The sequence below is a fragment of the Vicugna pacos genome, unplaced genomic scaffold, assembly GCF_048564905.1.
Source record: "Vicugna pacos unplaced genomic scaffold, VicPac4 scaffold_19, whole genome shotgun sequence".
NCBI classification, from domain to species: domain Eukaryota; kingdom Metazoa; phylum Chordata; class Mammalia; order Artiodactyla; family Camelidae; genus Vicugna; species Vicugna pacos.
Window position 1 is genome coordinate 22,181,736 of NW_027328740.1, and position 16,841 is coordinate 22,198,576.

Here is a 16,841-nt window from a genome sequence, read left to right on the forward strand (position 1 = left end):
GATAGAATGCAAACTAGCAGTCCGAACTGTTAAAGGTTTCATGTCAACTCTTTAATGTTGAAGCCTCCGAAACCAACAGGAACCATGAAATAACTAATGGAAACATGAAATAACCCCCAAGCTTGGATTCACTTGTGCATGTGGTGCCCTTTACTCCCGATGACACCTACTGGTTAATGTTGGCATTTCAAGGTGTAACATCCCTCTCAAGGAAAATACAAGAGGAAACGAACTAAATATATACATTTAGCTTTGAATCCAAAGAACCTAGATTCATTATAGCTATGAGAACCCTGCTGCAGTTATGCTAGGCTACTGAGAACCAGGTGTTCTTCTATCAGTGATGAGAACACTTAATCGTCCGATCATGTTGGGTAAAGCACTTGAATGCAACCAAGTCTGCACCCCCATGAGAGATTGCCCCTTGGGGCTTGACTCAATTGAAAGACAGTCCACATAAGCTGTGTCTTTCATGTCATTGGCGACTTTTACAGTTCAGTTCACTATCTGACTTCTAATATTTACCTAGACTGTCTTGAAAAACAGAGGCCTAATACAGATTCAAGTTCAGTCAAAGATTCCCCTCACTTACCACACTCCCTTCACCCCAGAGAAGACATAAACCCAGCATTTGCTGAATCTAGCGGAAGGCCATCGTTTCTTGGTGGGAGCTAAGAATTCAATTCCTATCTATTTCATACGAGAGTATTGGACCTTTATGGGGTTCCCTGTTGTTCACAGAGGATGAAGCTAGAGGAACTCTGATTCTAGGAGGGGCTTGCTCTTCTCTTACTGGCTTCATTGCAGCTCAGGTACTCATCCCTCAAAATGGATGCCTGAGTGGAGGGAAGGGAAGACCAAGTGCTTGATAGCTAGGCCCAAACCTGGGAAAAGGCTTACCTGGGCTTGGTGTACTTTGATCTGAATGGTTTGGAATTGCCCATTGGGTCATGTGGATTATCTGACCTCTTTCAAGAACATGAGCGTTTTGATCATCTCGGCCATCTCTTCTCTTTAGACGTCAGGGATCTTGGACCCGTTCTTGGAGCAGAGAATTGAGGAACTTCCTCCAGTCCACGTTGGCCCTCCGTATGTTTCTGCTAGTATCAGCGAGGTTCAATATGTCTCATGAATGCCTTTCGAGCCTGCTATCCTCTACAGCTGTCTCCAGGCCAGTATTCTCTATTGTAGCAGAACATCTCTCATCAATGTGTTCGCATCTCTCCTCAATCCGTGCAGCCATATTTTCGGCCAGCTTCTCTTCGTGTCTCCCATAAAGTCGAATTCAACAGGACTGGGCAAGTCTGAAAGGACCTCGGAGCCTCTCCAGTAAGCTGAAGGCAGGCAGATCTTCCACTGTCTGCCCTTTCAGGTTCTGGAAACTGACCCGTGAACTCAGGTCTTTGGGCAGCAGCAGTATCACGAACTGACACAGCTTCCCGGACCAAAGGCCTAAGCCAAGCTCCACAGAGGGCGGCAGCCCCTCCATCGCACTGATCCACCCACAGAACTCTGCCCGGTTACCTAGGATCCACCAGCCACAACAAGCCTCGCGGTACACACCAACATTCCACCTGGAATCCAACGGCCAACTGACATCCCCAGTGGCTGCTGCATCTAGTCAGTGTTGGGGGAGGGGCTGCATCCGACGAGAGGTTCCTAAGGTAAAAGTGATTCTACCCACTAGCGTCCCATGGGCCTTTCTTCTTCCCTCTTTCCTTTTGTTCAGATCTGTATGCACTGTAGCAACGAATGGAAGTGTGTCCATTTTCAGTTGAATGTTTCACACGTCTTTAAACTTTCTAACAGTTCACAGTACACAGAGACACACTAAGGGAAACTATTGTTCCTGTAATATGGGCACACCCGCAATACATAGCCGTCGGTTGATTTCTGCTGAAACACCCGCATTCACGGGACATCTATCCATTTGTTTCAAGGGGGCTGAAATTCCTAGGAATGATACAATCCCCAATGTGCACTTTACTGCCTGTCTCTTCTGATCTTAGTACACTTTTCCGGAGCTATTTTCCTTGTTATAGGCTTGTGCCATTTCTTCTCGACGTAGTGTAGAATATGGTATTCATTCTTCCTGTTGGAAGACATGCAAGTCTATATCACGGACTAGGAATCCATTGGATTCCAAATCGGCATTTTGGTTAGGTCACGATATGCTCATATGAATCAATATTTACGAATATAAATGCACGCCTCTGATTTCCAAGTACAGGTGTGCTGAGTACATTCAAGCCGCGATACTGGGTCGATGCGTACTGAATGATCCTTGACATCACCTTGAGTAATTTCTTTTGAATATTCATGTTACCCTACCCTTTTTGTGTTGTTTGTTTGTTTGATTCTTTCTTGGTCTGCTTCTCGTTTGTTTCGCAAACACGTCAGTCCATGCATCTCTCCGTTTGCTTCCAACAGAGAGTCATATAAGCTGACTCCCTTAAGATAGTGCTTCCAATCCCCTATGATTTCCTGCTTCCCTCTCCCATCTTTTGGGTTTTGATGTCCTCCTTGCTTTCTTCTTGTTTCTTCTTTTCCACTCATGCTCTTCTTGCATTTCCAATAAGGGTTTTCTTCTTTCCATTTCATCTTGCTGCTTATCCCTTCAGGGGAGAATTCTCAACCTTTCTTTTAGGATAAGTTTCGAACTGCTGAATTCTTTTAAGATTTGCAGGTCTGTGGCATTCTCTAGCTCTGCTGTTATTAGAAATGGTGGTCATGTGGCATAGGCTACCCTAGATGGCAGCATTTTGCCATTCAAGCTATGGTCTATGTCCTGGCACTCCTCCCTGTCCTGCAATATTGCTGCTGAGATAGCAGCTGAAACCCCTCTGGAGGTTCTCTTGTGACTATGTTGCTTTCCTCCAGGCGCATTTTAAATCACTGTGATGCTCATGAACTTTGTTGATTTGGATCATACAGCTGCTGCTAAGTCTATTGGGATTCCACCTCTTTTAGACGCTGTGTACTTCTTGAATTCGCCTAGATGATTCTATCTTGGCTTTCAGCAAGTTTCAGTCTGAATTTTCTACATATAACATTTCAAACATTGTTTGTTTCTTTATCTCTTGCTTTTCCATCTGGGACTCTGTCGAATTTTAGTCTTTCATGCTTTTTCTTCAACCAGGATTCAACAGCAATGTTTTCATTGGTTTGCACTTGCTTTCCTATGTGTGCTTCTGACCGAGGGATTTCTGTTCCCCTGTCTTCAAATTCATTCACGCGTCCCTCTGCAATATCTAGTCTGCTTAGGACGGAATGTTAGCCCTGATATTTTCTCATCCACTGAGTTTTCTGTTATATTTTGGCTCGTCTTTAGGCTTTCTCTACCCCTTTTCTTGTATTCTGCCTTTTGTGATTCTGAGACACTGTTGTTCTTCAGTGTTTCCCTCACCTCCATTTTCAATACTTGCTCTGGAGAGCGATTTGGAGTCTAGTTGTCTGAAAGCTTATCTTTAGGGCCTTCAATCTCTTTGGAACTGAAAATGGTACTTCCTTTTCTTTTACTGTATTTCTTCATCTCTACTGGTCAGGTAATTTCAGGTATCTAATGTAGATTTCTAGGGCTTTGTGAAGTGAAATCTTTAGACCCTTGGCTCTACACAATTGCATGGGATTTCTGTGTGGACAAATTTTCCTAGACATTGATGCCACGTCCTGTTCATGTGTGTGTTGTCTGTTCTATCTCCTATTGCTGGTGTTGCCTTTGTTGTGATGAAAACCCCATACTATTTCGATTAGGATAACCTCATTTTGATTACGCTTATCTCACAAATCTGAAAGAGCACAGGACACTTCCTCTGGTGGAAATGGAGCTTCTAAATCTTCTCAGCACTGCATTCTACTCTATGTTATTTTGGAGTGTTTCCAGAAGATCAGAGTGTGAGTGTGCTTGTGCTTTGTAGTGCCACGGGAATGTCCCTCTGAAACCAGTTCTTCTAAGAGCTTCTCTGTCTACAGAAACACCAGTGGAAGCATATCTATGGATGTCACACATCAGGGCCTGCTGGAATGATCCCGCAGCCCGAACTTGGTGTCCTCGCTGCCGAACCGTGCCGGTGCCATCCAAAATGTAGCATCCACTTTTAAGAGATAAACTGAAGGAAATCCTTCCTCTTCTCACGCTGTGGTCTTGGACCACACTTCCTTGTCCTCTCATCCTTGTGGCACGGGTGCACGAAAGCAACCACAGAGCTGTTGCACATCCTGTGCCTCAAACCAAACCATAATCACAGCCCAGGTTATGAATGTAGCAGATCCTAAGGCTTTTCATTCTGAATTCAAACCCAAGGTCCCCTGGATCCCTCAGACCCGATGCACAATATCTCTGATTCAGCCCCACACATGCTCTATTGGCAAAATGCCAAATTGGTCTCTGGTCCTGCAGATGCACTGGGTGTGGCCATGGGACATATCGATAATTTCAACTGCGCGCGCCAGGGTGGTTGCTTGCTCATTGGGGTCACAGGTCGGTTTGCTCTCTTGATAGGACCCACCACATCCCACAACGCACTCCAGATCCCTGAGACTCAGCGTGTGCCAACATCCGTAGCCCTACCCCTCCCTGAACGCTGCCTCTGCTACCTCAAATTTGGCAGCTCGGATCTTGGTCTCAGAATCAACTGTGGGGATATTTTGCACTGGATTCTTTGAGTTCTGTCAGCCAAGCATCTGCTGTGCACTCTTCTAACACTCAGCGCATCACCTTCAGTCCCATGTCTCCTGTCCGCTTGAGAGTGTGCGTCCAAGTTAAAGAGAGTTTCACCTTTACTGCTCCATCAACAGGGCTCAGACCATGCACTGGTATCCATTCCCTGCTTTTCCTTCTCCTGCTTCCAGGTGTTCTGAGGCCTCATCCTGTCTTTGGAAGTAACAGACCTCTCTTCGGCAAGTGTCCTGTGCCAAGGGCTGGGTGAGTGGATGTTTCAATTGCTGTGTTCATGGGAGCAAGTAAGCGCAGGTTGCACTGCTTCTCTGTCAACTGGGCATCGATGAATCAACACTTTCCAGATACATTTCACAGAAATGTGATTTTTTTTTATCTCTTTGTTACTATACAGCCGTGGTTGGAGGGATTGTCGAAAGACTCCAGTTTTGACATTGTGTTGATATTTCATTTGCAGTCTTTAAAAATTTAATAGAATTTATATAAATGTTTTGGGAGTTATACGAAAATGAAGTTAGTTTCTGAAACATACTAAATCGACCTAGAAGCCAGACTTGCCAATTTCGGTAACATTTTGTCAGCTCTAAGGAAAACATAGACAGATAGAATGCAAACTAGCAGTCCGAACTGTTAAAGGTTTCATGTCAACTCTTTAATGTTGAAGCCTCCGAAACCAACAGGAACCATGAAATAACTAATGGAAACATGAAATAACCCCCAAGCTTGGATTCACTTGTGCATGTGGTGCCCTTTACTCCCGATGACACCTACTGGTTAATGTTGGCATTTCAAGGTGTAACATCCCTCTCAAGGAAAATACAAGAGGAAACGAACTTAATATATACATTTAGCTTTGAATCCAAAGAACCTAGAGGCATTATAGCTATGAGAACCCTGCTGCAGCTATGCTAGGCTACTGAGAACCAGGTGTTCTTCTATCAGTGATGAGAACGCTTAATCATCCGATCATGTTGGGTAAAGCACTTGAATGCAACCAAGTCTGCACCCCCATGATACATTGCCCTGGGGGCTTGACTCAATTGAAAGACAGTCCACATAAGCTGTGTCTTTCATGTCATTGGCGACTTTTACAGTTCAGTTCACTATCTGACTTCTAATATTTACATAGACTGTCTTGAAAAACGGAGGCCTAATACATATTCAAGTTCAGTCAAAGATTCCCCTCACTTACCACACTCCCTTCACCCCAGAGAAGACATAAACCCAGCATTTGCTGAATCTAGCGGAAGGCCATCGTTTCTTTGTGGGAGATAAGTATTCAATTCCTATCTATTTCATACGAGAGTATTGGACCTTTATGGGGTTCCCTGTTGTTCACAGAGGATGAAGCTAGAGGAACTCTGATTCTAGGAGGGGCTTGCTCTTCTCTTACTGGCTTCATTGCAGCTCAGGTACTCATCCCTCAAAATGGATGCCTGAGTGGAGGGAAGGGAAGACCAAGTGCTTGATAGCTAGGCCCAAACCTGGGAAAAGGCTTACCTGGGCTTGGTGTACTTTGATCTGAATGGTTTGGAATTGCCCATTGGGTCATGTGGATTATCTGACCTCTTTCAAGAACATGAGCGTTTTGATCATCTCGGCCATCTCTTCTCTTTAGACGTCAGGGATCTTGGACCCGTTCTTGGAGCAGAGAATTGAGGAACTTCCTCCAGTCCACGTTGGCCCTCCGTATGTTTCTGCTAGTATCAGCGAGGTTCAATATGTCTCATGAATGCCTTTCGAGCCTGCTATCCTCTACAGCTGTCTCCAGGCCAGTATTCTCTATTGTAGCAGAACATCTCTCATCAATGTGTTCGCATCTCTCCTCAATCCGTGCAGCCACATTTTCGGCCAGCTTCTCTTCATGTCTCCCATAAAGTCGAATTCAACAGGACTGGGCAAGTCTGAAAGGACCACGGAGCCTCTCCAGTAAGCTGAAGACAGGCAGATCTTCCACTGTCTGCCCTTTCAGGTTCTGGAAACTGACCCGTGTACTCAGGTCTTTGGGCAGCAGCAGTATCACGAACTGACACAGCTTCCCGGACCAAAGGCCTAAGCCAAGCTCCACAGAGGGCGGCAGCCCCTCCATCGCACTGATCCACCCACAGAACTCTGCCCGGTTACCTAGGATCCACCAGCCACAACAAGCCTCGCGGTACACACCAACATTCCACCTGGAATCCAACGGCCAACTGCCATCCCCTGTGGCTGCTGCATCTTGTCATTGTTGGTGGAGGGGCTGCATCCGACGAGAGGTTCCTAAGCTAAATGTGATTCTACCCACTAACGTCCCATGGGCCTTTGTTCTTCCCTCTTTCCTTTTGTTCAGATCTGTATGCACTGTAGCAACGGAGGGAAGTGTGTCCATTTTCAGTTGAATGTTTCACACGTCTTTAAACTTTCTAACAGTTCACGGTACACAGAGACCCACTAAGGGAATCTCTTGTTCCTGTAATATGGGCACACCCGCAATACATAGCCATCGGTTGATTTCTGCTGAAACACCCGCATTCACGGGACATCTATCCATTTGTTTCAAGGGGGCTGAAATTCCTAGGAATGATACAATCCCCAATGTGCACTTTACTGCCTGTCTCTTTTGATCTTAGTACACTTTTGCGGAGCTACTTTTCCTTGTTATAGGCTTGTGCCATTTCTTCTCGACGTAGTGAAGAATATGGCATTCATTCATCCTGTTGGAAGACTTGCAAATCTATATCACGGGCTAGGAATCCATTGGATTCCAAATCGGCATTTTGGTTAGGTCACGATATGCTCATATGAATCAATATTTACGAATATAAATGCACGCCTCTGATTTCCGAATACAGGTGTGCTGAGTACATTCAAGCCGCGATACTGGGTCGATGCGGGCTGAATGATCCTTGACATCACCTTGAGTATTTTCTTTCGAATAATCATGGGTCCCTTGGTATCTGTCAGCCAAAAGTACCCTTTGGGTGCTTGTTGGTTGGTTTGATTCTTTGTTGGTCTGCTTCTCGTTTGTTTTGCAATCACGTCAGGCCATGCATCTCTCCGTTCGATTCCAACAGAGAGTCATATAAGCTGATTCACTTAAGATATTGCTTCCAATCACCTAGGACTTCCTGCTTCCCTCTCCCATCTTTAGGGTTTTGATGTCCTCCTTGCCTTCTTCTTGTTTCTTTTTGCCACTCATGCTCTTCTTGCATTTCCAATACGGGTTTTCTTCTTTCCATTTCATCTTGCTGCTTTTCTATTCAGGGGAGGATTCTCAACCTTTCTTTTAGGATAAGGTTCGAACTGCTGAATTCTTTTAAGATTGGCCGGTCTTGGAATTCTCTAGCTCTGCCGTTATTAGAAATGGCGGTCATGTGGCCTAGGCTACCCTAGATGGCAGCATTTGGCCATTCAGGATGTGGTCTATGTCCTGGCACTCCTCCCTCTCCTGCAATATGGCTGCCGAGATATCAGCCGAAACCCCTCTGGAGGTTCTCTTGGGATTATGTTGTTTTCCTCCAGGCACATTTTAAATCACTGGGATGCTCATGAACTTTGTTGATTTGACTCCTTCAGCTGCTGGTAGGTCTATTGGGATTCCACCTCCTTTGGATGCTGTGTACTTCCTGAATTCGCATAGATGATTCTCTCTTGGCTTTCAGCAAGTTTCAGTCTGATTTTTCGACAGATCACTTTTCAGAAATTTTGTGTTTCTTTCTCTCTTGCTTTTCCATCTGGGACTCTTACGAATCCTAGTCTTTCATGCCTTGTCTTACCCCAGGATTCCACAGCAATGTGTTCATTGGTTTGCACTTGCTTTCCTATGTCTGTTTCTGACGAGGGATTTCTGTTCCCCGTCTTCACAGTCATTCACGCGGCCCTCTGCATTAAGTTGTCTGCTTAGGACTGAATTTTAGCCTTGATATTATCCCATCCATTGAGTTTTCTGATAATATTGGGCTCGTCTTTCGACTTTCTCTTCCCCTTTTCTGGTATTCTGCCTTTTGTGATTCTGAGACACTGTTGTTTTTCAGGGATTCCCTCACCTCCGTTTTCAATACTTGCTCTGGATAGAGTTTTGCAGTCTAGTTGTTTGAAAGCTTATCTTTTGGGCCTTCAATCTCTTTGGAACTGAAAATGGAACTTCCTGCTTCTTTTACTGTACTTCTTCATCTCCACTGGTCAGGTAATATCAGGTATCTAATGTAGACTTGTAGGGCTTTGTTAAGTGAAAACTTTAGACTCTTGGCTCTGCGCAATTCCATGGGATTCCTGTGAGGACAATTTCTCCTTGACATTGATGCCATGTCCTGTTCCTGTGTGTGTTGCCTGGTAACCTTCCAATTGCTGGTGTTGCCTTTGTTTTGATGAACACCCCATACTATTTCGATTAGCATAAACTCCTTTTGATTACGCTTATCTCACAATTCTGAAAGTGCACAGGACACTTCCTCTTGTGGAAATGAAGCTTCTAAAGTTCTCAGCTCTGCATTCTGCTCTGTGTCATTTTGGTGTGTTTCCAAACAGGCAACTAGAGAGTGTGTTTGTGCTTTGCAGTGCCACGGGAATGTCCCAGTGAAACCAGTCCTTCCCAGAGCTTCTCTGTCTACAGAAACACCAGTGGAAGCAGATCTATGGATGTCACACATCAGGGCCTGCTGGAAAGATCCCACAGACCGACCTTGGTGTCCTCGGTGCCGTACCGTGCCAGTGCCATCCAAAATGTAGCATCGGCTTTTGGGAGATAATGCTGAAGGAAATGCTTCCACTTCTCACGCTGTGGACTTGGACCTCTCTTTCTTGTCCTCTCGTCCTTGTGGCACGGGTGCACGAAGGCAACCAGAGAGCTGTTGCGCACCCTGTGCCTCGAATCAAACCATAATCCTAGAGCAGGTTATGAATGTAGCAGATCCTAAGGCTTTTCATTCTGATTTCAAAGTGAAGGCCCCCTGGATCCCTCAGACCCGATGCATGATATCTATGATTCAGCCCCACACGTGCTCTATTGTCAAAATGCCCAATTGGTCCCTGGTCCTGCAGATTCACTGTGTGTAGCCGAGGGACATATAGATAATCTCAACCTCGCACGTCAGTGTAGTTGCTTTCTCATTGGTGTCACTGGTGGGTTTGCTCTCATGATAGACCCACCACATCCCACAACCCACTCTAGATCCCTGAGAACCATCGTGTGCCATCATCCATAGCCCTATTCCTCACTGACCACTGCCTCTGCTACCTCAAATTTGGCAGCTCGGATCTTGGTCTCAGAATCAAATGTGGGGATATTTTGCACTGGATTCTTTGAGTTCTGTCAGCCAAGCATCTGCTGTGCACTCTTCTAACACTCAGCGCATCACCTTCAATCCCAAGTCTCCTGTCCGCTTGAAATTGTGGGTCCAAGATAAACAGAGTTTCAATTTTGCTGCTCCATCACCAGGGATCAGACCCTGCACTTGCTTCCATTCCCTGCTTTGCCTTCTACAACTTCCAGTTGTTCTGTGGTCTCATCCTTTCTTTGGAAGTAACAGACCTCTCTTCGGCAACTGTCCTGTGCCAAGGGCTGTGTGAGTGGATGTTTCCATTTCTGTGTACATGGGAACGAGTGAGCGCAGGTTGAACAGCTTCTCTGTCAACTGGGCATCGATGAATCAACACTTTCCAGATACAGTTCATAGAAATGTGTTTTGTTTTGTTCTTTGTTTCCATATAGCCTTTTTGAGAGTGATTGTCCGAAGACTCCAGTTTTGACATTGGGTTGACATCTCATTTGCAGGCTTTAACAAGTTTAATATAATCGGTTTACATGTTTAGGGAGTTATACGAAAATGAAGTTAGCTTTTGAAACATACTAAATCGACCTAGAAGCCAGACTTGTCAATTTTGGTAACATTTTGTCAGCACTAAGGAAAACCGAGACAGATAGAATGCAAACTAGCGGTCCAAACTGTTAAAGGGGTCATGTCAACTCTTTCCTGTTGAAGCCTCCGAAACCAACAGGAACCATGAAATACCTATTGGAAACTTGAAATAACCCCCAACCTTGGATTCACTAGTGCATGTGGTGCCCTTTACTCCCAATGACACCTACTGGCCAGTGTTGTCATTTCAAGGGTTAACATCCCTCTCTAGGAAAATACAAGAGAAAACAAACCAAATAAATACATTTAGGTTTGAATCCAAAAGCACCTAGAGGCATTATAGCTCAGGGAACCCTGCTGCAGTTATGCTAGGCTACTGAGAACCAGGTGTTCTCCTATCAGTGATGAAAAACCTTAACCATCCGATCATGTTGGGTAAAGCAATTGAACGCAACCAAGTCTGCACCCCATGATATAGTGCCCCCGGGGGGTTGACTCAAGTGAAAGACTGTCCACATAGCTGTGACTTTGATGTCATTGGCGACTTTTACAGTTCAGTTCACTATCTGATACTAATATTAACATAGACTGTCTTGAAAAATGGAGGCCTAATGCATATTCAAGTTCAGTCAAAGTTTCCCCTCACTTACCACACTCCCTTCACCCCAGAGAAGACATAAACCCAGCGCTTGCAGAATCTAGTGGAAGGCCATCATTTTTTGTGGGAGGTAAATATTCAATCCCTATATATTTCAGTCGAGACTATTTGACCTTTAAGGAGATCACTGTTGTTCACAGAGTGTGAAGCTGGAGGAACTCTGGTTCTAGGAGGGGCTTGCCATTCTCATACTGGCTTCATTGCAGCTCAGGTACTGATCCTTCAAATGGATGCCTGAGTAGAGGGGAGGGAAGAGCAAGTGCTTGATAGCTAGGCCCCAACCTGGGAAAAGGCTTACCTGGACTTGGTGCATTATGGTCTGAAGGGCTTGGAAATGCCCCTTGGGACGTGTGGATTCTCACGACCTCTTCCAAGATCATGAGCGTTTTGATCAACTCGGCCATCTCTTCTCTTTTAGACGTCAGGGATCTTGGACCCGTTCTTGGACAGAGAATCGAGGAACATCCTGAAGTCCACGTTGGCACTCCGTAGGTTTCTGCCAGGATCAGCGAGGTTCAATATGTCTCATGAATGTCTTTCGAGCCTGGTATCCTCTACAGCTGTCTCCAGGCCAGTATTCTCCACTGTAGCACAACATCTCTCATCAGTGTGTTCGCATCTCTCCTCAATCCGTGCAGCCAGCTTTTCGGCCAGCTTCTCTTCGTGTCTCCCATAAAGTCGACTTCTACAGGACTGGGCAAGTCTGACAGTACTTCGGAGCCTCACCAGTAAGCTGAAGACAGGCAGATCTTCCGCTGTCTGCCCTTTCAGGTTCTGGAAACTGACCCGTGAACTCAGGTCTTTGGGCAGCAGCAGTATCTCAAACTGACACAGCTTCCCGGACCAAAGACCTAAGCCAAGCTCCACAGAGGGCGGCAGCCCCTCCATCACACTGATTCACCCACAGAACTCTGCCCGGTTTCCTAGGATCCACCAGCCACAACAAGCCTCGCGGTACACACTAACATTCCACCTGGAATCCAACCGTTAACTGCCATCCCCAATGGCTGCTGCACCTTGTCAGTGTTGGGGGAGGGGCTGCACCCGACGAGAGGTTCCTAAGGTAAATGTGATTCTACCCACTAGCGTCCCATGGGCCTTTGTCCTTCCCTCTTCCCTTTTGTTCAGATCTCTATGCACAGTACCAACGGAGGGAAGTGTGTCCGTTTTCAGTTGATTTATTTCACACGTCTTTAAACTGTCTAACAGTTCACAGTACACACAGACCCACTACAGGAAACTATTGTTCCTGCAATATGGGCACACAAGCAATACATAGCCGTCGATTGATTTCTGCTGAAACACCCGCATTCACGGGACATCTATCCATTTGTTTCAAGGGGTCTGAAATTCCTAGGAATGATACAATCCCCAATGTGCACTTTACTGCCTGTCTCTTTTGATCTTAGTACACTTTTGCGGAGCTACTTTTCCTTGTTATAGGCTTTGCCATTTCTTCTCGACGTAGTGTATTATATGGCATTCATTCATCCTGTTGTAAGACTTGCAAGTCTATATCACGGACTAGGAATCCATTGGATTCCATATCGGCATTTGGGTTAGGTCACGATATGCTCATATGAATCAATATTTACGAATATAAATGCACGCCTCTGATTTCCGAATACAGGTGTGCTGAGTACATTCAAGCCGCGATACTGGGTCGATGCGTACTGAAGGATCCTTGACATCACCTTGAGTAATTTCTTTTGAATATTCATGTTACCCTACCCTTTTTGTGTTGTTTGTTTCATTCTTTCTTGGTCTGCTTCCCTTTTGTTTCGCAAACACGTCAGGCCATGCATCTCTCCGTTTGCTTCCAACAGAGAGTCATATAAGCTGACTCCCTTAAGATAGTGCTTCCTATCCCCTATGATTTCCTGCTTCCCTCTCCCATCTTTAGGGTTTTGATGTCCTCCTTGCTTTCTTCTTGTTTCTTCTTTTCCACTCATGCTCTTCTTGCTTTTCCAATAAGGGTTTTCTTCTTTCCATTTCATCTTGCTGCTTATCCCTTCAGGGGAGAATTCTCAACCTTTCTTTTAGGATAAGTTTCGAACTGCTGAATTCTTTTAAGATTTGCAGGTCTGTGGCATTCTCTAGCTCTGCTGTTATTAGAAATGGTGGTCATGTGGCATAGGCTACCCTAGATGGCAGCATTTTGCCATTCAAGCTATGGTCTATGTCCTGGCACTCCTCCCTGACCTGCAATATTGCTGCTGAGATAGCAGCTGAAACCCCTCTGGAGGTTCTCTTGTGACTATGTAGCTTTCCTCCAGGAGCATTTTAAATCACTGGGATGCTCATGAACTTTGTTGATTTGGATCATACAGCTGCTGCTAAGTTTATTGGGATTCCACCTCTTTTGGACGCTGTGTACTTCCTGAATTCGCCTAGATGATTCTATCTTGGCTTTCAGTAAGTTTCAGTCTGATTTTTCTATACATAACATTTCAAACATTGTTTGTTTCTTTATCTCTTGCTTTTCCATCTGGTACTCTTTCAAATTTTAGTCTTTCATGCCTTGTCTTCAACCAGGATTCAACAGCAATGTTTTCATTGGTTTGCACTTGCTTTCCTATGTGTGCTTCTGACCGAGGGATTTCTGTTCCCCTGTCTTCAAAGTCATTCACGCGTCCCTCTGCAATATCTAGTCTGCTTAGGACGGAATGTTAGCACTGATATTTTCTCATCCACTGAGTTTTCTGATATTTTTTGGCTCGTCTTTAGGCTTTCTCTTCCCCTTTTCTGGTATTCTGCCTTTTGTGATTCTGAGACACTGTTGTTCTTCAGTGTTTCCCTCACCTCCATTTTCAATACTTGCTCTGGAGAGCATTTTGCAGTCTAGTTGTCTGAAAGCTTATCTTTAGGGCCTTCAATCTCTTTGGAACTGAAAATGGTACTTCCTTTTCCTTTTACTGTATTTCTTCATCTCTACTGGTCAGGTAATTTCAGGTATCTAATGTAGACTTCTAGGGCTTTGTGAAGTGAAAACTTTAGACTCTTGGCTCTACACAATTGCATGGGATTTCTGTGAGGACAAATTTTCCTAGACATTGATGCCATGTCCTGTTCCTGTGTGTGTTGTCTGGTCTATCTCCAATTGCTGGTGTTGCCTTTGTTGTGATGAACACCCCATACTATTTCGATTAGGATAACCTCATTTTGATTACGCTTATCTCACAAATCTGAAAGAGCACAGGACACTTCCTCTGGTGGAAATGGAGCTTCTAAAGCTTCTCAGCTCTGCATTCTACTCTATGTTATTTTGGAGTGTTTCTAGAAGAGCAGAGTGTGAGTGCGCTTGTGCTTTGTAGTGCCACGGGAATGTCCCTCTGAAACCAGTTCTTCCAAGAGCTTCTCTGTTTACAGAAACACCAGTGGAAGCATATCTATGGATGTCACACATCAGGGCCTGCTGGAATGATCCCGCAGCCCGAACTTGGTGTCCTCGCTGCCGAACCATGCCGGTGCCATCCAAAATGTAGCATCCGCTTTTGAGAGATAAACTGAGGGAAATTATTCCTCTTCTCATGCTGTTGTCTTGGACCACACTTCCTTGTCCTCTCATCCTTGTGGCACGGGTGCACGAAGGCAACCACAGAGCTGTTGCACATAGTGTACCTCAAACCAAACCATAATCACAGCCCAGGTTATGAATGTAGCAGATCCTAAGGCTTTTCATTCTGAATTCAAACCCAAGCCCCCTGAATCCCTCAGACCCGATGCACAATATCTCTGATTCAGCCCCACACATGCACTATTGGCAAAATGCCAAATTGGTCTCTGGTCCTACAGATGCACTGGGTGTGGCCATGGGACATATCGATAATTTCAACTGCGCGCGCCAGGGTGGTTGCTTGCTCATTGGGGTCACAGGTCGGTTTGCTCTCTTGATAGGACCCACCACATCTCACAACGCACTCCAGATCCCTGAGACTCAGCGTGTGCCATCATCCGTAGCCCTATCCCTCCCTGAACGCTGCCTCTGCTACCTCAAATTTGGCAGCTCGGATCTTGGTCTCAGAATCAACTGTGGGGATATTTTGCACTGGATTCTTTGAGTTCTCTCAGCCAAGCATCTGCTGTGCACTCTTCTAACACTCAGCGCATCACCTTCAGTCCCATGTCTCCTGTCCGCTTGAGAGTGTGCGTCCAAGTTAAAGAGAGTTTCACGTTTACTGCTCCATCAACAGGGCTCAGACCATGCACTGGTATCCATTCCCTGCTTTTCCTTCTCCTGCTTCCAGGTGTTCTGAGGCCTCATCCTGTCTTTGGAAGTAACAGAACTCTCTTCGGCAAGTGTCCTGTGCCAAGGGCTGGGTGAATGGATGTTTCCATTGCTGTGTTCATGGGAGCGAGTGAGCGCAGGTTGCACTGCTTCTCTGTCAACTGGGCATCGATGAATCAACACTTTCCAGATACATTTCACAGAAATGTGATTTTTTTCTTATCTCTTTGTTACTATACAGCCGTGGTTGGAGGGATTGTCCGAAGAGTCCAGTTTTGACATTTTGTTGATATCTCATTTGCAGTCTTTAAAAATTTAATAGAATTTATATAAATGTTTTGGGAGTTATACCAAAATGAAATTAGTTTCTGAAACATACTAAATCGACCTAGAAGCCAGACTTGTCAATTTCGGTAACATTTTGTCAGCTCTAAGGATAACATAGACAGATAGAATGCAAACTAGCAGTCCGAACTGTTACAGGTTTCATGTCAACTCTTTAATGTTGAAGCCTCCGAAAACATCAGGAACCATGAAATAACTAATGGAAACATGAAATAACCCCCAAGCTTGGATTCACTTGTGCATGTGGTGCCCTTTACTCCCGATGACACCTACTGGTCAATGTTGGCATTTCAAGGTGTAACATCCCTCTCAAGGAAAATACAAGAGGAAACGAACTTAATATATACATTTAGCTTTGAATCCAAAGAACCTAGAGGCATTATAGCTATGAGAACCCTGCTGCAGCTATGCTAGGCTACTGAGAACCAGGTGTTCTTCTATCAGTGATGAGAACGCTTAATCATCCGATCATGTTGGGTAAAGCACTTGAATGCAACCAAGTCTGCACCCCCATGATACATTGCCCTGGGGGCTTGACTCAATTGAAAGACAGTCCACATAAGCTGTGTCTTTCATGTCATTGGCGACTTTTACAGTTCAGTTCACTATCTGACTTCTAATATTTACATAGACTGTCTTGAAAAACGGAGGCCTAATACATATTCAAGTTCAGTCAAAGATTCCCCTCACTTACCACACTCCCTTCACCCCAGAGAAGACATAAACCCAGCATTTGCTGAATCTAGCGGAAGGCCATCGTTTCTTTGTGGGAGATAAGTATTCAATTCCTATCTATTTCATACGAGAGTATTGGACCTTTATGGGGTTCCCTGTTGTTCACAGAGGATGAAGCTAGAGGAACTCTGATTCTAGGAGGGGCTTGCTCTTCTCTTACTGGCTTCATTGCAGCTCAGGTACTCATCCCTCAAAATGGATGCCTGAGTGGAGGGAAGGGAAGACCAAGTGCTTGATAGCTAGGCTCAAACCTGGGAAAAGGCTTACCTGGGCTTGGTGTACTTTGATCTGAATGGTTTGGAATTGCCCATTGGGTCATGTGGATTATCTGACCTCTTTCAAGAACATGAGCGTTTTGAT